This window comes from Lynx rufus, unplaced genomic scaffold (genome assembly GCF_022079265.1).
Source record: "Lynx rufus isolate CCGP_SWC_20201006 ecotype Redwood Valley unplaced genomic scaffold, mLynRuf1.p SCAF_3, whole genome shotgun sequence".
NCBI classification, from domain to species: Eukaryota; Metazoa; Chordata; class Mammalia; order Carnivora; family Felidae; genus Lynx; species Lynx rufus.
The window spans coordinates 135,504,101-135,531,713 of NW_025814845.1; positions in this window are offsets into that span (position 1 = coordinate 135,504,101).

Here is a 27,613-nt window from a genome sequence, read left to right on the forward strand (position 1 = left end):
AGAATTAAAAAAAAAAAATGGAAAAAATACTTTTTTTAAATAGCTATACTGTGTTAATCAAAAATTAAAGTGCTTTCCACATACACATATTCACATATTCCACCCTGGTCATACTAACATTTATTAAACTTTATTATCATTTTTATTTGAATAGTTTTCTCAGAAAATAATTCTATTTTTTGCACTTGTTCTGTAGACATTTATGTTCTTTCTTCCTACCTTCTTTATATGAATGTTTTCTCCAAAACTTTATTTATTAATAATTATTTTTAAATGGAATATACATATACACACATATATACACACAGAGAGGACACATAAGCTACAAAAAATTATAAAGACACAAGCACACACACACAGACACACACATACACAAAATAAGCCTTTTTAAAATTTCTACCAGATAATCTCTGCTGAAATTTTTAACACAATCATTAATATATATACAACATATAATAAACTACACATATCTCAAGTGCACAGTTTGGTAAGTTTTAATGTATGTGTACATCCACAAAATTATAACCACAGTCAAGATAATAAACTTCTCTATGAACCCTGAGAATATCCTCCCTGTCCCTCTGTAATCTCTCCTTCAAGTCTCTATCACTATGCATTTTCTTAAATTTTATATTAATGAAAAACTCAGTATATACCCTTTTGTGTCTAACATTTTTCATTTTGAACTCTGTGATTATGTATTCAATGTTTGGCTTTTTAGATATGGGGGTTTAAAATTTTCATAAAATTTATAAAATTAATTTTATTATTATTTTTTAAAGTATTTTTTTCCATTTTACCACTCTCAGCCTTCTCCTTCGGTGACTTCCATTACGTGAAACCCAGGCCACCTGAAATTATCCGACAACTCATCAGTGCTTTTCATTTTTGTTAATTGATTCTATTGCTATGTCTTCAAGTTCATCAATTTTTTTTCTGCAGCATCTAATCTGATATCCCCATAATCCCACCCATAATCATTTTTATCTAAGACATTGCAGTTTTAATCTCTAATACTTCAACTTGGGTCTTTAAAACTATGATCCATAATTAAACTTAGCATGTTTAATGTTTCTTCTACCTTCTTAAACATATGACATACAGCTATATGCCTTTTTAAAATTCCCTTGTCTTCTGATTATGTTACCACGTCATTCCTAGATTGGTTTTGACTAGATTTTCTCTTTCTTGTGGGTTTTATTAGTATTTTTTTGTTTCTTTGAATTCCTGCTAATACATAATTGTATTCTAGCTATTTTGAATTTTACTGTATGCTGGCTATTTATGCTCTTATAAATATCTCTAATCTTCAATCTAATATTTTGCCAAATTATTTAGAAAGAGTTTGATCCTTCTGGGTCCTTTAACTTTGTTAGTTGAGACAACATCAGTGTTTGGGGCTCATTTCCTTTACTACTGTAGTAAAACCTTATCAAGTATCTTATGGTGTGTGTGGTGTACCACTCAATTATTATTTGAGCTCTGGATATTGTTTAATCTCTTTAAATGGATTTTCACACAGTCTCAACTGGTTTCCTCACACTAGCTTGTCCTAGCATGTGCTCATACTAGATTCCTAGCACATCCTGACTTAATGGGGCCCTCAGCAGATTTCTGGTATTCTCTCTGTGTGCAGCTCTCTCTTCTTTGGTACTCAGCCCTGTGAACTCTGACCACCTTGGCCTCTTCAGATGCCCAGTTCCCTCTTCTCAACTCAGGGCTCAACATTACAGCACCAGGTCTTGAAAACTCTCTCCAGTCAGTTAATCATGCAAATGTAAGGCTTGTCTCCATTGTTTCGTTTCTCAGACATCATTGTTCTTTTACTTCTCTCCCTCTCCCCAACTCGTGCTCATTTTCTCTCATAAATAAATAAATAAATAAATAAATAAATAAATAAATAAAAGTTAAAATTGAATATGATATCCCTGAGAGTTTACAAAATTTCATCTTGGACCTAAGTTATTGAGAAAGGCTACATCATTGTCAACTGATGTGGAAAATTTGAACTGATAAGGTCTTTCTTTCAGGTAGAGACTTTCTTACACTGAAATAGCACGTGAACTGTGAGTGATATCTAGAAACAGATATAGGTGACAAAATGTGTTGTATAACTAGGGCCTTTCACCTGGACAGACATGAAATGGATAATGAAGAGGAATAAAATCAATTGTTCTGTTCTTTCTGGGCCCTGAAGATTATATTAGAGTAGCTACACTCTGTTTTTTTCCATGTGTTTATATCAAAGTGTGTGAATTTAATATTGCTTAGAAGCTCAAAGCTGATTGATTATACTATTTACACATCCCACATACAAACACAAATCTTGATCAGAAAAAATTTACTCATCCATATTCATGGAGGTCATAACATTTTCTTCCTAATGAGATGATATGGCAGCTACTAAGTAGCCTTTATTAGCCTTGTCTTATTATCCTCAAGAAAAATACAAATAGTTCTATGGAGAATAGAGAAGTCAGGTTAGAAGTATCAGAATGGAATATAGGACTAAATTTAGGAGATTAAATCCTACCAAATTACTAGTAATTCTAAAATAACACAGACTTATTGCAATTCAGATATGCTAGTTCTGGATCTCTCTCTTCTAATAAGTGATACATTTTTATTTTGACTCATACTCAGAAAAGGTTCAAGATGCTCCAGGAAATGTGAGGATAAGATTATCTATTTCAGTTAATAACATATGGGAGAGTAGTGAGATATAACATGAACAGATCAATTAATTGTTTTTAACTTAACATCGAATACAGCTTATTTCACTTTTGATTTAGCTAAAAAGCCTGGAACAAACAAGCCTTGCCATGGTTCACTCTTACAAGATTGTTTTTAAAAACCTAGCCAAGACAATTTAAATGTTAGGAATTTGTAATGAATCCTGTAAGTTTAAAATGTAATAATACTCAACCTTGCTCATTTTCTTGTTGATCACTAAACCTCTGTTGAAAATCAAATCACAATTGGAGGGTATATATGCTGTTGTTTGCATTATACATACTTTAGAAATACATTATTAAAACATGTAGCAGAATAAGTTGGTGAATGGGGCTTCTTTGTTAATCTGAATTGATATTTAACAAAATAAGCACTTAGGGACACCTGGGTGGCTCAGCCAGTTAAGCGTCTGACTTCAGCTCAAGGTCATGATTTCACGGTTTGTGGGTTTGAGCCCATGTCAGGCTCTGTGCTGACAGCTCAGAGCCTGGAGCCTGCTTCAGATTCTGTGTCCATCTCTCTCTCTCCCCTTCCCCTGCTTGCGCTCTGACTCTCTCTCTCCCTCTCTCTCTCTCTCAAAAGTAAAATAAACATTAAAAATTTTTAATAAAATAAAATAAAATAAAGCATTTAAAGAAGACTTTATGTCTGAATGGAAATTAAAAGATCTTACACTACAAATTATTTTGTTTTCATAATAATTTTACTCATGTCTTCATAACCAAAAATACATATTTTTCAAATATCTACATATTATTGTCATTTTGAAGTAGGCAAAAAACATCTAAAGAGTACCTTTTACTCAAAGTAATAAAACAAACAAGAATCCCTAACGACTCTTCCCATGGTTCAATTATAAAAATGCATATGGGTATTTATGGGAGTTTCAGTGTTGCACAATCAAGAGGGAATCAGTCACAACCACATTGGGTCCTATTTGTTAAATCATTGACTGGAATATTTGGTTTCATCACAGAAAAGGAGAGACTGAAATTGCTTGGGACGAGTAATCCTATAGTACCTAAGTGTGTTTAAGAGCCTACTGCGTAGTTCAGTGCAGCTCGCGCTTGATTTACTCACACATACAAAAAAAAAATTGGTTGAATTTTCTCCTTGTCCTCTAAGCGACAGTGCTGCCTCCTGATAGAAATAAAGGCCCACCGGTGGCACTGGTAAGTAGATCCCATCATCCAGCTCAAACTCTCACATGCCCCGTCACTATTCTTACTGCTTTGTTTCCAAGTCATGTTTCATTTAGCAAACACAAAAAGATGTTTCAGTCACTGGACCAGAAGAAAAAGATGGAAGTTTTCCTCTTTTCTTTTGCCTCAAATGCCATGCTATTACTCCTTCCTCTAAGTGAAGACAAATAATGTGTTCATTTTCTTTTCTTTTATCAATAATGTTAACACCAGGTCAGGGGATTTAATGACTTTTTCTTTACTAAGAGTCCAAGCAAGTGTCATAGAGTTTAAGTTAAAATAAAAATAAAAGGAAGAAGGAAATAAAATATTTTCTCATGTGTTCTCTTTCCATTTCTATTTTGAGACAGTCCTTTAAATATGCTTTACATAAACCAAGCCAAAAAACTACAATAAATACAAAATTGATTCACATATATTTTCTATCACATATATAATTTCTAGTTAATATTATATCATGAAATCTGCTTTTATTCTACGATATTACTGAAAATAGCAGGCAAATGTTTTGTTTTCTTTGGACATGTGCCAAAATTAAATCCTTCCATTACAAGAAACAGTGAATTCTTGCCCTCAATGAAACCAACGATGTGTAAACTTGTAGTTATGGCTCTTAACAGTAAAGAAAGTGATTTAGAAAACACATACAGTACTACAGTAATTTATTATTTTGAAAAGGAAATTGTCAAAACTTCGTGCTAAGATAAAGTGGATTGGCAGGGTATTTATGCCCCTCAATAGAGAGTGTAAGAGTTTTCAGTGAGTAGTGTAGCAATTAATGTCGCTTCAGTGGACATCTGGCAGTCCCAGTCAAAGGAACAATGACATAGTGTAGTGGTACAAAGATTAATTTATACTCAGAGTATTGGAAACTTAAATATTATCCTTTTCAAATTTAAACTTAAATTAATCATTATTTTAAAATCACTTTTTCTCAGGGTGCCTGGGTTGCTTAGTTGGTTAAGCCTCCGACTCTCAATTTCAGCTCAGGTCATGATGGCACAGTTTGGGAGTTTGGGCCCTGCATCGGGCTCCCCACTGACAGTGCAGGGCCTGCTTGGGATTCTCTCCCTCTCTCTCTATCCTTTCTCTCTCTCTCTCTCTCTTTCTCTCTCAAAATAAATAAACTTAAAAAAGTAAAATTACTTTTTCTTACTTTTTAAAAATTAAAGTACAATTAATATACGGTGTTATATTAGTTTCAGGTGTTTAATGTAATGACTCAAAAATTCTATACATTACTCAGTGCTCACCACAGTAAATATACCCTTAATCCCCTTTACCTATGTAGAAATGTAAACTTGCCACTTATCAAAGATGATTAAAAAGTCAAGGTTTTGAAGAAGAATATTTTACAAGTTACTTTCTACAAAAGCAAAAAGATGCTGCACATTTTACTTTATCTTAAAATTTAGTCTTTTCCATAGTATGTCATAATGGAGAAAAATGAGTTAGATAAAATATTTTATGAGATATGTAGCAATGTTAAAAAATAACCCTTAAGCTATTTTATATGATTTTGTGTGCACACAGATGTATAAATTCTAAGGTAAATATCTAGGAAAATCTTATATTTAATATGATTTCTCTTTGAAGAACAGATTGAATTTCTGGTGTATGTTGATGCATTTACTGTTGTCAGTATAATAGAGAGAGGCACACGGGTGATACATGTGCCACATGATTAGACGATGAATAATGGGTGATGATTCAGAGCGCAGCTTTGGAGACAGACTGCTTGGGATCAAATCTTAACAGTTGTTGACTATATGATAGTAGGCAAATTACATTCTTTAAATTTTTCAGTTTCTTCAACAGTAAATGAGACTTTAAAGGGCCTCTTTATAAAAAACACAACAGATGAACATAGCAGAAGGGAAGGAAAAATAAGATAAAAACAGAGAAGGAAGCAGACCGTAAGAGACTCTTAAATATCGAGAACAAACTGAAGGCTGCTGGAGGTGAGTGAGGTGGTTGGGGGGATGGTCTAAATGGATGATGGGCATTAAGGAGGGCACTTGTTGGGATGAGCACTGGGTGTTATATGTAAGTGATGAATTACTGGGTACTACTCCTAAAATCAATATTAAACTATATGTTAACTAACCTGAATTTAAATAAATAAATTTAAAATAAAAAAATTAAAGAAAATAAAGGGTCTCTTTATAAACTGAACACTGTATAATGTCTAATGAAAAGTAAACTCTTAAAAAGTGTTAGACATTTATAATATTAATGTGATGCATATTTTGGGCATCAAATCATCTTATCCTAAAGATATATTTGAGGATATTCTATAATTAGGTGTGCTTATATGTAGAAATTTATGCAGAATTGGTCACATATATATTAGGAATTGAGATGACATGAAAAAAAAAAACCTTGTCTTTTCAAATGTCTTCTTAACATATTGGCAATTAATTATATTATTAAACACTTCAAATCCTGATAAGACAAGAGCTAAAATAAGAAGGGGAGAAAATGGAGTAAGGGAAAATCAAGGAAAAAATCATGTTTTGGCTTATTAAGTATGGTAGATTCCCTGGAAGATTTAAAATAGAAAAAGGAAGGTTATGGTAAGAAAATATAGCCTTTAAAGTTAATGTCAAGCTTCCCAGTTTGAAGAGGCTCAAGTCAAGGGACAACTCTTAGTAAGAAAGAACATCTTTCTGAAAATTGAGCCCAACAGCAGTATATCTTTCTTTATCATGTGGTGTTGAAATAATATTGTTAGATTCCATTAAGGTTAATTGTTACTGTTCCTCCCTAATGTTATTTTCCATAAAGTATTTTGAAAGACAAGAGATTGCAAACTAATGTCCCAGTGTTTACATTTATCTACAAAATTTGTTGAAATTTTATATCTATTTTAGTTTCTAGTTTTTCCCCAAAATTAGTTATTTGAGAGAAATAGTTAAATCTAAAGTGAACTCAGATAGTCTAATGTAATGAAAAAGGATAAAAATGCTAGCTATTTTGTCATGTGCTTTAAATCCCTTTTACCTGAGTACAAATTTTGCTATTTGTAGAAGGGGTAGCATTGTGGCTTTGGAAATTATTGAGAAGGAAAGAATCCATTTAACAACAACAGTGTAAACTTCGAGAAACAAATTTATTCTAAATTAAAATAATGTTTACACTGCCTAATAATTGATTTCCTGACTAGAGAGTCAACCCTTCTCTGATTAGACAGATGATATTTCCATTTTCTTTATGTGACTTCTGGAATTTCACCAAGGTTCACAAGTGAATAAAAATAAACTTTTAAATTAATACTATTATTCTTTATTAGGCTTGTTAATGATTACTGGCCCTTCTAATTCTGACAAGAGGTATAATTTTTATTGGTCTAGTTGGCTAATAGACCTTTGCCTATGGTGATGTTCTTGTCACACTCTTTTACATGCTTCCTAGAAAATAACAATTAAAGTTAATAGGGTATTTATCATTATTTCAAAGCTGTAACCTTTTTTTTTTTTTTTACCAATCTACAACTGCTAAGATCTGAATGCAACATTTGCATTTAAATTAATCCTAGAGGAATTAAATAGCAGTTTGTAAAGCACAATGAAATAAGTATAGAGATATTCCTGAATTAACAAAATAGCTATTATTCAGTGAGTCCTTTAGGTATTCCAAACATGCTCAATTGCTTTAGCTTTACTCTTAACAACAAAGGAAATGTTTACCTCAATTTAGAAATTAAGAAACTGAATTCAGAGAAGTTATGGATATGTAGAATAATGTGACATTGCCATTTTTTGACTTTTGATTTTAACCTAGCCAGTTTCACATCGCTTAACTGCTAAGGGACTGAGCTATGCTTAGAGCCTATAATTGGCTGCCTTTGTGACACTTTTCACTATGTCAGTTTCTCACCTTGTCCTGCAATGTCTCCAATGAAGACAAATTTGGCAATGTGATAGAGTCTAAATTTACTAAGAAAGCAAGATTTCAAACATACTAAGGGGATTGTATTACTATTACTATTATTCTTCTTCTTATCATTATTATTATTAAAGCATGACATGCTTTAAGAGAATTTAAGTTCAGCTCTAAGCTATAACCTTGTCAAGGTTCAGCTTTAAGCTTCCTGATCCATCCTTTACATAAATTTCTATTTTTATAATGCTATTAGGTTTTAAAACATACACTTCAGAAACACAAGAAAGAAATATAGAACATATATTAACTGATTAAATTCTACGTGATAGAAATTATATTTCTGGGTCCTGCTTAGAGGTAGCTGTTAAAATATGAGACGATTTATATTATCGAGGTCTGAGGAATTTGGTGGAGAAAACATGCAAGAAAAAAGTGAAAAGTTTATATGACTATGGGTTGGTAATTTATTATTATTATTATTATTATTATTATTATTATTTAAATTCAAGTTAGTTAACATACAGTGTAATATTGGTTTCAGAATTATAATTTAGTATATTCATCACTTACATACAATACCCAGTGCTCATCACAAGTGCCCTCCTTAATGCCCATGACCCATTTAACCCATTCCCCTACCTAACTCCACTCCAGCAATCCTGTTTGTTCTCTATAGTTAAGAGACTATTTTTATGGCTTTCCTCCCTCTCCGTTTTATCCTATTTTATTTTTCTTTTCTTTCCCCTATGTTTATCTGTTTCTTAAATTCCACATATGAGGGAAATTATGATATTTGCCCTTATCTGACAAACTTATTTCACTTAGCGTAATACACACTAGTTCCATCCACATTGTGGCAAATGGCAAGATTTCATTCTTTTTGATAGCCAAGTAATATTCCATTGTATCTATATACCACTTTTTTTTTTTTTTAACATTTATTCATTTCCAAGAAACAGAGAGAGACAGAGCATGGGGTGGGGGGTGGGGGTGGGGAAGGGCAGAGAGAGAGGGAGACATAGAATCTGAAGCAGACTCCAGACTTTGAGCTGTCAGCACAAAGTCTGATGCAGGCATGAACCATGAGATCGTGACCTGAGCTGAAATTAGATGCTTAACCAACTGAGGTACCCAGGCGCCCCATACCACTTCTTCTTTATGTGTTGATGAGTCGATGGACATTTGGGCTCTTTCCGTTATTTGGCTATTGTTGATAGTGCTGCTATAAATATTGGGGTCCACATGCCTCTTTTAATCAGCATCTTTGTATCCTTTGGATAAATAGTAGTGCAATTGCTGGGTCATAAAGTAGTTCTATTTGTAACTTTTTGAGGAAACTCCATACTATTTTCCAGAGTAGCTGCAGCAGTTTACATTCCCATCAACAATGCAAAAGTGTTCCCCTTTCTTTGCATTCTTGACAAAATCTGTTGTTTCCTGAATTGTTCATTTTAACCATTCTGATAGGTGTGAGGTGATATCTCATTATGGTTTTGATTTGTATTTCCCTGATGATGAGTGATGTTGAGCATCTTTTCATGTGTCTGTTAGCCATCTGGATGTCTTCTATGGAAAAGTGTCTATTCATGTCTTTAGTCCATTTCTGTACTGAATTATTTATTTTCAGGGTGTTGAGTTTGATAAACTATAGATTTTGGTTACCAACTCTATCCAATATGTCATTTGCAAGTATCTCCTCCCATTCTGTCAGTTCCCTTTTAGTTTTGTTGATTGTTTCCTTTGCTGTGCAGATTTTATCTTGATGAGGTCCCAATAGTTCATTTTTGCTTTTTTGTTTCCCTTGTCTCTGGAGACATGTCTAGGAAGAAGTTGCTGCAACAGAAGCAAAAGAGGTTGCGTCCTGTTTTCTCCTCTAGGATTTTGATGGTTTTCTGTCATACATTTAGGTCTTTCATCCATTTTGAACTTATTTTTGTGTGTGGTGTAAGAAAGTGGTTCAATTTCATTCTTCCACACGTTGCTGTCCAGTTTCCCAACACCATTTACTGACGAGACTGTCTTACTTCCATTGGATACTTTTTCCTGCTTTGCTAAAGATTAGTTGCCCATACATTTGTGGGTCCATTTCTGGATTCTTAATTCTTTTCCATTGATTCATGTGTCTGTTTTTGTGCCAGTGCCATAGTGTCTTGATGACTACAGCTTTGTAATACACACTGAAGTTCAGAATTGTGATGCCTCCAGCTTTGGTTTTCTTTTTCAAAATTTTTTGGCTATTTGGAGTCTTTTCTGGTTTCATACAAAATTTAGAACTGTTTGCTCTAGCTCTCGAAGAATGCTGATGTTATTTTGATAGGGATTGCATTGAATGTGTAGACCTCTTCACATAGTATGGACATTTGAACATAACTGTTCTTCCAATAAATAAACATGGAATTTTTTCCACTTCTTTGTGTCTTCATCAATTTCTTTCAGTTTTCAGTGTACAGATCTTTTACCTCTTTGACTAGGTTTATTCCTAGATATTTTATGGGTTTTGGTGCAATTGTAAATGAGATCTATTCCTTGATTTCTCTTTCTGCTGCTTCATTATTGGTGCATAGAAATACAACAGATTTCTGTACATTGATTTTATATCCTGTGACTTTACTGAATTGGTGTATCAGTACTAGCAATTTTTTGGTGGAATCTTTTGGGTTTTCCATGTAGAGTATCATGTCTGAAAAGAGTGAAAATTTGACTTCTTTCTTGACAACTTGTATGCCCTTTATTTCTTTTCGTTCTCTGGTTGCTGAGGCTAGTTCTGTTCTCTGGTTGCTGAGGCTGAGGTTGCTCCAGTACTATGTTGAACAACAGTAGTCAGAGTGGACATCCCTGTTGTGCTCCTGACCTTAGGGGGAAAGCTCTCAGTTTTTCCCCCTTAAGGATGATTTTAGCTGTGGATCTTTTGTATATGGCCTTTATGATGTTGAGGTATGTTCCTTCTATTCTACTTTCTTGAGGGTTTATATCAAGAAAGGTTGCTGTAGTTTGTCAAGTGATTTTTCTGCATCTATTGAGAAGATCATGTGGTTCTTATCCTTTCTTTTGTTAATGTGGTCTATTACATTCATTGATTTGCAGATATTGAACAATACCTGAAGTCCAGGAATAAATCCCACTTGATCATAAATAATTCTTTGAATGTGTTGTTGAATTCAATTTGCTACTATCTTTTAGAGAATTTTTGCATCCATGTTTTCAGGGAAATTGTTCTATAATTCTTTCTAGTGGAGTCTTTGTCTTGTTTTGGGATCAGGGTAATACTGGTCTCATAGAATGAGTTTGGAAATTTTCCTTCTATTTATTTTTATTTAAAAATTTTTAATGTTTATTTATTTTTGAAAGAGACATAGATAGAGCATGAGCGGGGGAGGGGAAAAGACAGAGGGAGACACAGAATCCAAACCAGGCTCCAGGCTCTGAGCTGTCAGCACAGAGCCTGATGCAGAGCTCAAACTCACAAACAGTGGGATCATGACTTGAGCCAAAGTCAGACGCTTAACCAACTTAACCACCCAGACACCCCATTTCCTTCTAGATTTCTAATTTTTGGAACAGTTTCAAAAGAATAGGCATTAACTGTTCTTTGAATGTTTTGTAGGGTTCTCCTGGGAAGCCATCCAGCCCCAGACTCTTGTTTGCTGGGAGATTTTTTATTACTAATTCAATTTCTTTACTGGTTTATGGGTCTGTTCAAATTTTCTATTTCTTACTCTTTCAGTTTTGGTAATTTATATATGTCTAAGAATTTATCCATTTCTTCCAGATTGCCCAATTTGTTGGGATATAATTTTTTCATAATATTCTTTTATAATTGTTTGTATTTCTGCAGTGTTGGTTGTGATCTCTTCTCTTCATTCATGATTTTATTTATTTGGGTCCTTTCCTTTTTAATTTTGATAAGTCTGATCAGGGGGGGTTCATCAATTTTGTTAATTTTTTCAAAGAACCAGCTCCTAGTTTCATTGATCTGTTCTACTGTTGTTGTTGTTGTTGTTGTTGTTGTTGTTGTTTTAATTTTGATACCATTGATTTTTGCTCTAATCTTTATTATTTCCCTTCTTCTGTTGGTTTGGGGCTTTATTTGCTGTTCTTTTCCTAGCTTCTTTAGGTGTATATTTGAGATCTTCCTTCCCTTTTTAGGAAGGCCTGGATTGCTATACACTTCCCTTTTATGCCCACTTTTGTTGTATCCCAAAGGTTTTGGACTCCTATGTTTTCATTTTCACCAGCTTCCATGAACTTTTTTATTTACTTTTTAATATTTTTTGGTTAATGTATTCATTCTTTAGTAGGATGCTCTTTAACCTCCAAGTATTTGTGATCTTCCCAATTTTTTTTTGTGGTTAATTTCTAATTTCATAGCATTATAGTCTGGAAATATGCATGGAACGATCTCGACCTTTTTGTACTTGTTGAGAGTTGCTTTGTGACCCAGTATATGATCTATTCTGGAGAGTATTTCATGTGCATTTGAGAAGAATGTGTATTCTACTGCTTTAGGATGAAATGTTCTGAAATATCTATTAAGTCCATATAGTCCTGTATGTCATGCAAAGCCATTGTTTCCTCGTTGATTTTCTGCTTAGATGATGTGTCCATTGTTGTAAGTGGGGTGTAAAAGTCTCCTACTATTATTGTTTTATTACCAATGAGTTTGTTTTATGTTTGTTATTAATTAATTGATTTATATATTTGGGTGCTCCCAACTTGGAACCACAATTATTTACAATTGTTAGATCTTCTTGATGGATAGACCCTTAATTATGATACAATGCCATTCTTTATTTCTTGCTACAGTCTTTGTTTGAAAATCTAGTTTGTCTGATATAAGTATGGTTACTCTGGCCTTCTATTGACACCCATTAGCATTATAGATGGCTCTCCATCACCTCACTTTCCTTTTTTTTTTTTTTAAGTTTATTTATTTTGAGAGAGAGAGAGTGAGCCTGATGCAGGGCTCAAACTCATGAACCATGAGATCATGACCTGAGCTGAAACCAAGTGTTGGACGCTTAACCAGTTGAGCCACCCAGGTGCCCGTTCATCCCCTCACTTTCAATCTGCAGGTGTCTTTAGGTCTAAAATGAGTCTCTTGTAGGAGGCATATAGATGGATATTGGTTTTTTGTTAACCCATTTTGATGCCTTATGTTTTTATTGTAGTACTTAGTCCACTTACATTCAGAGTGAATAATGAATGATATGAATTTAGTACTGCTGTGTTGCCTGTAGAGGTCATGTGGTTCTGGTGATGCTCTCTAGTCTTTTCTAGTCTTTGTTGCTTTTGTCTTTGTTTTGTTTTTTTTCTCCAATCAAAGAGTGCCCCTTAAAATTTCTTGTGAGACTGAGGAACCTGGGTGGCTCAGTTGGTTAAGTGTCCAACTTCAGCTCAGTTCATGATCTCTCAGTTCCAAAATTGAGCCCCACCCCGGGCTCTGTGCTGAAAGCTCAGAGCTTGCAACCTGTTTCAGATTCTGTGTCTTCCTCTCTCCCTCTTACCCTCCCCTACTTGTGCTCTGTTTCTCTCCCTCAAAAGTAAATAAACATTAACAATTTTTTATTTAAATTCTTATAAGACTGTTTTAGTGATCTCGAATCTCTTTAGTTTTTATTTGTCTGGGAAACTCTTTATTTCTCCTTCTATTCTGAATGACAGCCTTGCTGGATAAAAAATTCTTGGCTGCGTATTTTCCTCATTTCAGCACATTGAGTATATCCCTCCACTCCTTTCTGGCCTGCCAAGTTTTTGTGGAGAGATCTGCTGCAAAACTGATCTGTCTTCCGTTATAGGTTAAAGACTTTTTTTTTTAATAGAAAAGAAAATAGAATAAAACATTACTCATTCTTTATCCAAGAAAGAGAGAAAAATAACAACAAACAACTAACAGAAAAGGAACAAACAAGCAAGCAAACAAACAAACAAAAAACCCAAATGAAGCTAGATCCAGTTTTCCCTAGAACTGAAACTTTGTATTGCACTATGATCCCTTGACTAAGTGTGTGAAAGAGATTTGTGCTGGTCTTCTGGAATAGGAGTCTGCTGCTCTGGTTCTCAGTAAGACTTGCCCTATTGGAGATGTGCCTGGAGGGTGCAGGTGGGCGGGGCTTTGTGTAACAGCTTTGTTCTCCACTTAGTGGCACTACTTAGGTCTTTGGGGTCAATCACTACAGGTGTGTGAGTGGTGAAAATGGCTTCAGCCTCTCTCTAGTCTCCAGAGTGGGAATTTAACACCCTCACATAAATGTCATCAGTCACCCCTCCTTTGTTTTAGGCTTAAGTCTGCATCCCTGTGTCCAAGCTGTTCGTCTTCCAGGTGGTGCCTCCCTTCAGAGTTTTATATCAGATGGGGCTGTGTTTCAAAACCCACACTCAGAGACCCCCGGGGCTCAGACCACCACTGATCCTCTAGGGGAAGGTCTTGATGAGCAATGGCTGGGTAATGACTTGTCCTAGAAAGCATTCTTGCGACCCTCCAATGGCAGATGCAGAATTTATGGTAAATCACAACACATAGCCAGTGCCAGGGTTTGTTGCCCTCAGCCAGTGTCTTTATTCCTATATTGGTAAACGTGACAGCTGATGCCTTCTGGGACTTTTGCCTGCCTGTGAAGAGGGTGTATTGCATCTTCCAAATGCACTCCAAGCAGGAGAACCCCTTCTCCTCAACCATACTGCCAGCTCCCGGGGATTCACCCTGCTTCCTCGCCGGAGCACTGCCAGGCACTGAACTCCAAAGCTTCAGACTCTGTGCTCCACTGATTATAAAAAACTGATGGTATTGAAACCCTCTCATATTTTCCCACCAATGGTTTTGGGCAACAGATGTCTTGTTCAGTCTCCTTTGAGTGTTTTCACCCTTCCTCTCTCTCTTTCTCTCCAGTTAATTTCAGGCAGAGTGCTTTTCCTGCATGATCCCAATACACTGCGCTCTCTTCCCCTTTCTCTTTCTCTCTCTGTCCTCTCTCTGCGAAAACAGCTCCCTACCCTTTGCGGCACCACACCTTTTTTCTCCTCCAGTTCACCTCTCTGCACCACATACCCTCCAGTTCACCTCTCTGCACCACATACATGCAAAAATCTCTTGCTCAAATTATGCAGGTTGTTGGGTTAATCCTCAGGTCAGTTTCCTAGGCGTTCAAAATGGTTTGGTGTTGGATCTAGCTGTGTTTCAGGGGTGAGACAAATTCAGGGTGCCCATACTAGTCTGCCATCTTAACTCCTCTCCCTATTATTATTATTATTATTATGTATCTGACAAAATGGACAAAAAAAGATAATGAAGAATTAGGATGCATTGAAATTTATTAGGATGCATTAGGATGCCCTTTCAAAGTGGCATCTAGTGTAAACTCAACAACAATTTAACAATTAGCTACTTCATGTCTACTACAGTGGCCCAGTTATTGAGGAACTGTGTAAAAATGAGGACAGGTTCCAATACACATGGGTTTCAATTATTATGATATCATGCAAAAGCAAGGATTGCTTTATATTACAAATATTTGGGATCATATGGCCTTTCTGCTCTATATCTCTCAGTTAGTCAATTATCCTTAAGTTTTCAGGATGCTCCCAAAATCTTTCTTGATAGTGTACATAAACAATTTTGCACTAGTTTTATGAACATTCAGAACATTGATAATACCAATAATAAGTGAAGCAACTTAAAATATGCTGATTTTATCATTTTCATAGAATCATTCCACACTCTCAACATGCATTATCTCATTTAATTTTTACAGAACTTTTAGAAGTAGTAACTTTTAGTATGCTCATTATACAGTCAAAGGAAAAGTTTTACTTGCTCATATTCACAGTCCTAGTTGCTGGCAAAATAGACAGTTGAAACCACGTTTCACTTCAAAAGATAAATGCCAGAGCCTCTTTATACAGTTATTGTGATTTCCTCTATGTGGGAATTGCCATGGAAAGCATAAAGCATGAATTTTTAAATCACTTTATCCTAAATTGAATCCCACATTTGAAATTTACTACCCAATTAAAAAAAAAGCAGTTAAACTTTTTGAGAGAATTGTTTCTCCTAGTGATTCTCTAAGAAAAGCTTCCCGTATAATGCACATTGCAGTCTAATATTCACTTTTCCCTCTCTTACCCTACAATGAAAAAAATGAATTTTTAAGAATACTTGCGGAAATAATAGATTGAAATCTCCATAATTCAGAAGTGGGAAGTAATTACTGAGTTAACAAGTTCTTTCTTAATGTATTTGTATAGTTTGAATATATAATTTGAGCTAGGCAGCAAAAGTGTCCTACTAGTAGGAAATTTTTAGATATGCTACCAAATCAGCACAATATTTCCATATAGATAAATCACTCACAGATATTGAATAACACTTGGATTTAACTTTCATAGTGGAGATGATTAATATTCTACATGTATTATACAGTTGTTTATTATATACTGTTCTTCAACAGTCTATAGGTAAAGCATATCTAAGTTCTTTAACTATTTTTAAAAGTACATGAAATTCCAGTACATTACTTTTTCTATAAAAGAAATATGTTGATCTCTGTATCTTCAATTCATTAATCCTTCTATGTGCTAAATTGTACACAGGATATAGAAAATATAACGTTTTCATGTTAGAAGCATTTATACTTATGGTGTAGAAATCAGTCTTTTGTTAATCAAGTAATTCTGCTTGGTAACAAAGATTATTACTGAATGGCTAATGTATCTCTGGGAACATCACAACGAATTTGAATAGGTTTCTGTATCTCAGATCCTAAGTGGGGAAAATGGTCAATTTTGTGGGAGAAACAGGTATTTTCAAAAAATGTAGTGTATTTATGAGAGTTACAACAGCAAAAAGAATTTTTTAAGGCACAGAGCAGAGTCATTTCCTTCAGGAAGATCAGATTATTGAGGGATATTTATGTCTATGTTTTAGGCCAAAGACTATGGAACAAGGGGTTCCATCCAGAATTAGATGGTCCCATTGCTGCTGAAGCCTGATGTGGACTCTTAGAATATGAAACAAAAGTAAGTATTTGAAAACAGTATTTACATTATAATCAAGTAAACTAAATTGTACATAAATGCAGGGCTTATCTCTGGAGGCATGGCTTGTCACTGCCTCCTGCTGTTTAACGTTTGCAGTTTTTCTCCTGGCAGCTTTTCTTTTTACAATTTTTCTTCACTCTGTGCTGCAGGACGCTTGGTGCTGTTAGCATGCTTCCTTCTTCCTTTGGATTATATTCTAAGTCCTACAATGTACAGTCTTTCTCTTCTTTCTAGATTCCATTTTATCATTTTCCTTATTTCCCATTTCTGACTCCCTATCTCCACTGACTCACTTTGGTCTAGGCAAAGTGTTATGAGCAATAGCTTCTTTTCTAACCTTCCAATTTCTATTCTAAACCATTTTAGTATCATCAGCCATACTTTTTTCCAAAATGTAATTCCAATCACACTGTTTCCTCATTAAAATTGTTCAGTGGCTCTTCAGGGCTTTCAAGGATGAAGCTCAAACATCTTTTTTTGTTAATTCCAAACATTCTATGTAACCAATTCCTATTTTAACTCCTCTTTATTTATCTCTTCTATTTTGCTCAATCATTTATGGACAAAACTGGCTCCTTACGTTTCCCTCAGTAAGTGCACTTTTGTGCCTGTGTGGTTTTCTTCAAGTTATTCCTTATGCCTGGACTGACCTCAATCACCTTGCTTTCATTATTCACTTGAATACCTTCTCTTTCAATCTACATCTCAAGTATCTTTTTTTCTAAGAAAGCTTTATAATCCCAAGTCTTATTTGGATGCTTCACACCAGTCTTTGTTATCAGATGCATCAGGCACTGCTGTGACTAAGAATATCCACATGTTACTAAAAGATATGAGACATTTGAAGGTCTGTAGTATGTATGTATGTGTGTGTGTGTGTGTATTTTTTTAATGTGTATTTCTTCTTGATAAAGGGACAGCTCTTGTGAAGGACAGAGAGGGAAACAAAGGTTCAGAAACAGGCTCTGCGCTGATAGCAGAGGGCCTAATGTGGGGCTAGACTTCATGAACTGTGAGAGATATGACTTGATTCCAGGATGGAATGCCCAACCAACTGAGCCACCCAGGTGCCCCATCAACTTCTTTATGTTTAATTAATCATTTTACTCTGAAATAACTGAAGATCCACGGGGTGTTTCAAAAATTAATATGGAGAGATCCCATGTACAGTTTTTCAAATACCTTTGATGATAAGTTCTTGCAAATGATAAGAGAATATAACAATTAGGAAACTGACATTGATCTTGTTCACATTTCTGCAATTTTACAAGTACTTTTCTAAGGGTGTGTGCACAAGAACAGATGTATGTATTTAATTCTGAGTAATTTTATTACATCTTTACATTTATGTATCCACTACCACAGAAAATAATTCCATCACCATAAAAGATCCCTCATGTTATCTTTTCTTAAGTGCATCCACTTCCTCCCCCATTCCTAGCTCTAGCTCTAGCAATTAAAAACAAATAGGGTGCCTGAGTGGCTCAGTTGGTTAAGTGTCTGACTCTTGATTTTGGTTCAAATCAGATCTCATGGTTTGTGAATTCAAGCTCCGCATCAGTCTGTGTGCTGATGGCGTGGAACCTGCTTAGGATTTTACGTATATATATAATATATATATTATTATTATTATTATATATTATATATATTATATTATTATTATATGTATATAATATATATAAACATATGTATGTATTTATATATATAATATATATGTATGTATATATAATAAATATATGTATGTATTTATATATAATATATATGTATGTATATATAATATATATAAATATGTGTATATATATGTAGAATATAATATATATAAATATATGTATATATGTAGAATATAATATATATATAAATATATGTATGTATATATTATATTTTCTTTTTTATTTCCATAGTTTTCTCTCTTTTAAATTGAGGTATAATGGACATACAACCTTATATTAGTTTCAGGTACACAAAATGACATTTGATATTTGCATATATTATGAAATAATCACAATAAGTCTAGTTAACTAGACTTATGCACCATCATAAGCAGATAAGAATTTTTTTCTTGTGATGAGAACTTTTTGGATTATATTCTTTGCAACTTTCAGCTATGCAATTCTGTATTACCAACTATAGTTGCCAGGCTGTATCTCACATCCCCATGACTTATTTAGTTTATAACTAGAAGCTTGTTCTTTGTGACCCCTTTCACTGATTTTGTTTACTACCACCTCATTGCCCCTGCTGCTGACAACCACTGTTCTCTGTACCTATGAGCTTGTTTTTCTTTTTTCTATTTTAGAATCTATACATAAGTAAGTTCACATGGTAGTTGCCTTTCTCTAACTTATTTACTTAACATACTGCCCTCAAGGTCCCTGCTATCACAAATGGCAAGATTTCATTCCTTTTATGGCTGAATAATATTCCACTGAATAATATTCCATATATATATACACATATATCCATTGCATATATATATATATGTGTGTGTGTGTGTGTGTGTGTGTGTGTGTGTATACTATATTGTATTCATCCATTTATTCATTGATGAACACTTAGCTTGTTTCCATATATTGGACATTACAAATAATGTTGCAACTACAATAAACATGAGGGTGCATATATCTTCTTGAATTAATGTTTTCATTGTCTTCAGATGAATACCCAGAAGTGAATTGCTAGATCATATGGTAGTTCTATTTTTAATTTTTTGAAGAACATCCATACTGTTTTCCATAGTGGCCATACCAATTTATACTCTAACCAACGGTGCACAAAGGTTCTCTTCTCTTCACATCTTTGCCAACATTTATTTCCTATCAAAAACATAGTCATTCTAATAGGTGTGAGGTCATATTTCATTGTGGTTTTGATTTGCCTTTTCCGGATGAATGACAATGTTAAACACCTTTTCCTATACCCCTTGGACATTTATATGTCTTCTTTGGAAAATTTCTATTTAGATCCTCTACCCATGTTTTAATCAGATCTTTTTTTTTTCTAGCTACTGAATTGTATGCATTCTTTATACATTTTGAATATTGACCTTTTTTCATATACATGATTTGCAAGTATTTTCTCCCATTCTGTAGGTTGCCTTTTCATTTTACTGATGATTTCCTTTGCTTCCCAAATTTTTTAATTTGAAGTAGTCCAAGGGTGCCTGGGTGGCTCTGTCGGTTGAGCATCAAACTTGGCTCAGGTCATGATCCCACTGTTTGTGAGTTCGAGCTCTGTGCTGACAGCTCAGAGCCTAGAGTGTGCTTCAGATTCTGCGTTTCCTTCTCTCTCTGCTCCTCCCTGCTCACAGTCTCTCTCTCAAAAATAAATAAAGATTTTAAAAAACTAAAAAAAAAAATTGAAGTAGTCCAACTTTTTCTTTTTTTAAATTTTTGCTTTCAGAGGCAAATTTTTAAAACTTAGGGCCATGAACAATGTTAAGGATCTTATTGCCTTAGTTGTCTTCTAGGAGTTTTATTGTTTCAGGTTTTACAATTAAGTCTTTAATTCATTTGGAGTTATTGTTTACTTATAGTTTAAGATAATGGTACAGCTTCATTCTTTTGCATATTGAAGCCCAGTTTTTCCAACCCATTTATTGAAGAAACTGTCCTTTTACCATTGTATATTTTTCATTCCTTTGTTATAAATTAATTAACCATACATATGCAGGTTTATTTCTGGGGTCTCTATTCTATTCTATTGATTTATGTATCTGTTTTTATACCACTGTCATATTGTTTTGATTATTATAGCTTTTTTGGAATTTTTTTAATGTTTATTTATTTTTGAGACAAAAAGAGACAGAGTGTAAGCGGGGGAGGGTCAGAGAGAGAGGGAGACACAGAATCCAAAGCAGTATCCAGGCTCTGAACTGTCAGCACAGAGCCCAACACAGGGCTCAAACTCATGAACCATGAGATCATGACCTGAACCAAAGTCAGACGCTTAACTGACTGAGCGACCCAAAAACTTCGGATTACTATAGCTTTTTAATATAGTTTGAGTCATGCACAGAGGCCTGTCTTCTACCTTTTCTGATGTGATGGAGTGGATTGGCCTGTCCAGGTGCTGCTGTTGCTTCTTCCAAGGGAAGATTGTGTCACTGCAACCAGAAGCTGTAGAACAAAGAATGATTTTGTCCCCTGAGCTCTGTTGATCACATTGCTGCAGGTAGGTTGAATCTATTGCTTTCACTGAGAATGGGTCTTCTCCCTAAGTTCAGCTGAGATGTACCTTTCCTAGTTCTCTAGCCAGATAAACCATATTCTTTTTTTTCTTTTTTCTTTAATTTCTCCATCTTTTTCTCTCTCCCTTCCTCTCTCTTGCTCTCTTTCTCTCTCTCTGTCTGTGTCTCTGTGGATGTGTGTGTGTGTGTGTGTGTGTGTGTGTGTGTGTGTATGTGTGTGTTGGCATTTCTAAGTTGTACAGCATACGTCCACCCAACCTAGAATTACCCTTGCATTTCTCTTTAAGTCTTGATGTCTCTACCTAGTTCGTCTCCATCTTTTCAACCTTCAGGGTCCTTTTATGGTTGTGTTAGATTATTTCTAGTGTGTTTAATTGTATATAGAGGGGAGGAAAAAGGAAAAATGAATCTCTGCCATCTTTTCTTAGGACCAGAAGTTATTAATTGACTTTAAAGCTCAAAGTGATAGAGGGTTATTTATTTTTCAAAGGAATTGGCTTCTGGACTGAGTGTCAAAAGAAAAACTATTCAACAGGTGTTCTTACATTTTTACTTTTGATCCTCATCTGGTTAAAAAAAAAGTCTCAGGACAACAAACCATATAGGACTTAATAGTTATGATAGCTTTTGAAGTATTTAATCTTTTTTCTATTTTAAGTTGCACAGTTTTGACAAAAGTGAAATTGTTATAGATAGGATCAGATTGCAAAGCAACATAGAAATAGATACTGTGGAGAAATGGGCAGAAAACATGAATAGACACTTCTCTAAAGAAGACATCCAGATGGCCAACAAGCACATGAAAAGATGCTCAATGTCGCTCCTCATCAGGGAAATACAAATCAAAACCACACTCAGATACCACCTCACGCCAGTCAGTGTGGCTAAAATGAACAAATCAGGAGACTATAGATGCTGGAGAGGATGTGGAGAAACAGGAACCCTCTTGCACTGTTGGTGGGAATGCAAACTGGTGCAGCCACTCTGGAAAACAGTGTGGAGGTTCCTCAAAAAATGAAAAATAGATCTACCCTATGACCCAGCAATAACACTGCTAGGAATTGACCCAAGGGATACAGGAGTGCTGATGCACAGGGGCACTTGTACCCCAATGTTTATAGCAACACTTTCAACAATAGCCAAATTATGGAAAGAGCCTAAATGTCCGTCAACTGATGAATGGATAAAGAAATTGTGGTTTATATACACAATGGAATACTACCTGGCAATAAGAAAGAATGAAATATGACCTTTTGTAGCAACGTGGGTGGAACTGGAGAGTGTTATGCTAAGTGAAATAAGTCATACAGAGAAAGACAGATACCATATGTTTTCACTCCTATGTGGATCCTGAGAAACTTAACAGAAGACCATGGGGGAGGGGAAGGAAAAAAGTTAGGGAGGGAGGAAGCCATACCATAAAAGACCCTTAAAAACTGAGAACAATCTGAGAGTTGATGGGGAGTGGGAGGGAGGAGAGGGAGGGTGATGGGTATTGAGGAGGGCACCTGTTGGGATGAGCACTGGGTGTTGTATGGAAACCAATTTGACAATAAATTTCATATTTTTAAAAAAAGGAATAGATACTGTGAGACAAGCTCTGTGAACTGTGTTTGTTCCAGATTTTACCAAAATTGAACAAACATAGATACGCATTGATGGTGGATGAACACAGAAGTGGAAAATCTGTTTTTCATGGTAAGGAATTCACTCATTCTGTGGCCACCACTGGTATTTTGAGAGTGGGAATTATGTGATTGAATCTGTTTCTTCTTATAAATGTGATAATGCAGTTAGTATCATCCAGGCAACAAGTGGGCTGTCTTATACAAAATAGGTCAATAAATATTTGGTGACCTGCCACAGTTATGGAAGAAGTACAGAATATAGAAGACTAGGAGACTAGAAAGTTGTAGTGATCAATATTATGCTGTGATGTTCCTCTGATACCAAAAATACTTTTATGTATTTATATTTCTCCCTATAATTGAACATCACATTAAAAAGTGTTTATTCTTGTCAGAATTTAAGCATGAAGGAAGAATGTATTTATTTAGGTGGAGCTGTGAGTAGTGGCCTGGGTAACATTTTCAGTTTTATTTGTTGTCACTTTGTGCCCTCAATTTATATGGAGTCTTTCATCTTCTCTTGGAAACTTTTTTCCCTTGAATTGTGAGCCAGGTTTTATTGTGCTCGATATAATGTCTGTCTTTCATGCAGACATCATGGAAATTAGTAAATAAATACAACAAAAAAATATTCTTTTGACATATGCAAAGTCTTCTGAAGTACAGTGAAAATTTGAATTTTAAAGAATATTAAAATAAGATAAATAAACACAGACAAATTCTAATAGAACTTGCATCAACTAAATTCAATGCAAAATCCTGTTTGTAATGCATGTTGAATTAACCCAATCAAAATGTGATTCCTTCTTGTCTTCTGACCCCATTGCAGCAACATGGATGAAACTAGAGTGCATTATGCTGAGCGAAGTAAGTCAGTGAGAGAAAGACAAATATCGTATGATTTCACTCATAGGTGGAATTTAAGAAACAAAACAGATGAACATAGGGGAAGGGAAGGAAAACTAAGATAAAAATGGAGAGGGAGGCAAACCATAAGAGACTCTTAAATACAGAGAAAAAACTGAGGGTTGCTGGAGGAGAGGTGGGTGGGGGGTTGGGCTAAATGGTGATGAGCATTAAGGAGGGCACTTGTTGGGAAGGAGCACTGGGTGTTATATGTAAGTGATGAATCACTGGGCTCTACTCCTGAAGCCAATACTATACTGTATGTTAACTAATTTGAATTTAAATAAATATTTTTTTAAATGCAATTGCTTCTGAATAGTGTAAAATTAAGTATAGATAAACTATACTGTATGATTTTGAATAAATGTACTTTCCCAGTTTTCAAACAGATAGGTCTTTTTTTGAAGTGTGAATATGTTATTTTTATGTTCCTCCTTTTAAAGGATATTTATTACATTATTTTTACTAGTTACTAATAGAGTTATTAGTAGCTTTAACAGTGATTTCAGACACTTCTGAAATCAATGATACCTCTTAAAATTTGTGTCTTAAAAATGTTACATGTTTTGTGTACAATATTTATATCAAAATTATAGTATATAGCTAAATAAATAACTGACCTATTGTCTAATCTATGCCCTCTATGTGGTCACTGCCCTCAGAGCTTCTCATTCCCACTGTTGTGTACTAGGATTCTATGGAGTTGCCAATTGAGAAATCTTATCATTCTTCCCAGAAGGAAGTGTAAAGGTCTCACCAAATCTGAGACTACTCACCTCTACCAAAGACAACAATCTCTCCCCTTCCAGTTCATAAACCATCTGATTCAGTCATTCTAGACATTTTGAATAAAAGCAGCTCTTGCTACTAAAGATAGCCAAAGATGTATGCAGGCTGCATACCTACAAAACTTATCATCACACAAGAACACAATGTTTTGATTGACATCATATTATAGTCACTCAAAATATACCTTCAGTCCTCATACCTGCTCATCTTCCTAATATATTCCAACTCATTTTGGTCTGGATATAAGCTCTGCTCTATCAGTCAATGCTTACATTCTTTTACTCTTCTATTTTTTAATGTTGTTCAGCTAGTTACTAGATTTTTTTGAGGATATAGTACAATTGAATTGCTAATAAGTTTACTTTCTGCATCAAGCCTGTGCTTTGTTGTTTCTCATTTGAATTAGCTAGAGTCTACCAGACTATATTGCTATATGGTGTATAATGCATTTAGTACTGCTTTTGTGCAAACATCAATTATGAAACTAAATTACTTTTGTTTTTAATTTGGTTTCAAACAACAGAATATCAATATGTAGATCATGAAATCATTATTTTATGAATATCAATATGTAGATCATAAAATCCTTATTATCCTTTGATTTTAGATGCTTATAATACATTTATTATAATTAAACTTATATTACCCCAATGATATCAAAGCAGAACTTGTTGAAAAACAAAATTTTGATAAATACCTTGTAGGAAGAGAAAGTAACTAATTATACGAAGCAATTTGGATCTATGAATGAAATGCATAATCCCAGAAATCCCCATAGTATCTTCACAATAAAATAAGCAAATTGTAGCCAAAACATATCTACATTAATTCTTGACCAAATGACTAATTAAAATTAATGAAAGTGGGAGGAAATAATTTATTCTTCCTTGTAAGCAAACTCTTTGATATTGTTTCCAAACCAAGCTGGGATATATTCCATCATAACATGTTGTTACTAATAGCTATAAACAGTAAAATAATATTTCAAGATTTTGAGGATCAAAGATGATTCACACAAATATGGTAATGGCTAAAAATTAGTATTAATAAGAACGAATTTATAGTAAGTTAATTTTTAATGCATGTTTTATCAAATAGTTATTTATCATCCATTACCTCATAGCAAATTACCCCATAGCTTTGTTGCTTAAAAAAATATACATTTATTATTTCAGAGATTCTGTGAGCCCATAAACTGAGTATAGTTTAGTTAGATGTCCCTAACTCGGTGTCTTTACCATTCACTAAAAGGAAGGGAGAGACATAGAAACAGAGCAGAGACAGGGCAGGAGAGGAGACAAACAAGATGAAGGTTGGAGTCTTTTTGCAGTCTAATCTCAAAGGTGACATTCAATCACTTTTATCATATTTAGTTCCTTAGAAGAGAGATAGGAGGTTAGCTCACAGTCTAACGGAAGGGAATACTGAAGGGCGTGAATACCAGGAGGCAGAGACCCGTGGGGGCCACTTTAGATGCCATCTACCACAACCTATTTGTGTATGTACATGTGCATAACTATCTATCGTTAAAAATTACTATTGAAAAATCTCTCCTTAAAGCCACATGCATTTACTTGTTTTATATATAGAAAATAACTTCTCAGGATGGATATGGTTTCATTTCACAGTAAAATAATGTTGTGGACAAAATGATCACCTAATAAATGTCCACTAAAGTTAAATTAATTCAATCTCAACTCATACCTAAGGTGACCCAAAATCTTTCAGAAGTTTGCCTAAGTGGCAAAATAGTGTCTTTTTTTTTTTCTTCATGCTTTACCAACTGGCTTGACTTTCATAGTCAACCAGGGAAAAACTAACACCACAAGTAATCACTGTGTGTGACTTATTCTTTAATAAAAGGTTTCTATACACACACTTGAAAATTTTTCGAAAAGTTTCTAATTATGCTATTTTGCCATTTATGTTGCCACTTATGTTCCCTTATGGGCAAGAAAAACTTCAGAGTGCCAACTGTGCATATTTAAATGCTCCTATTAACTTACTAAAATGAGAAGCATCCACACTGATGCCCTAAACATGGGAATTTGACCCAGATTGCATCAGTTAGTGTTGAAGTATCTTTTCTGGATATAGTACATGTTTGTCTGGAGTTTGGCCCACATTAAGAAAAAAAAAAACCCACCAAATTAAAAGAGGCTATTAGTTAAGTAGAATTAAATACTAATCAAAGATCAATGCAGATAGTCTACATAATGTTAAAACTCCATAGAACCTCAAAATTAAAAATAAAATAAATAATAAATATTCTCCCTTCCACTGAAGGACCAGATAGATATTCTGTGGAGATGACAAGCTGGACACACATTTATGACTCCTCCCTCTCATAACTTCCTCTCGTGAATAATAACCATAAAAGCATGTGGATGATGCATTGAATCTGAATCTTGACATGTGAGAGTTATTGACTAATCCGAGAGTTCTACATAAGTTAGCATTCAGCTGGTACTGTGAAATATTTTCAGATTTCACAGTTGGTAACAATCATTATGGTTATTCAGGGAAATGCTTAGAGTCCATTTAACAATTTGTCAGGTGAATTAGAAAAAAGAACCCAGAATTAGGGTAAAAAATGACCACAAGAAATAGAATATTCAATCTTGAAATATATAAGTAGGTTGAGGATGACGTAACTGAAAATCAATAATGTAAATATTCAGTAAAGCTGTTACAATAGGAATAATATGTAAGACAAAAGAAAATATTAACCTGGATCTAAAATTACCTATAGAGAGGGATGCCTGGGTGGTTCAGTGGGTTAAGCATCCGACTTCCGCTCAGGTTATGATCTCATACTTCATGAGTTTGAGCTCCACATCGGGCTCCGTGCTGACAGCTCAGAACCTGGAGTCTGCTTCCAATACTGTGTCTCCCTCTCTCTCTGCATCTCCCCTGCTCATACTGTCTCTCTCTCTCTCAAAAATAAATAAACATTTAAAAAATTAGCATAGAGATTAAAAAAAAAGCTAGAAACAGTTTGGGGAGAAGAAAGAAAAATTTCTGAATATTCCAAAGAGTAAACAAGCAAACAAATCTATATTTGTAGAGGCAAGGAATACCATAGATAAGGAGAAAATCATAAAAATTGACTCAAATGTTATTATCTGGAAAGAACTGCACTTAAGCTAATATTTGAATTGTCATCAGCAATGATAGAAAACAGTAGAGTAATTTAATATTAGCTGTTTGAAAAAAAGTAAATTTCAACTTACATTCATGCTTCAACTAAA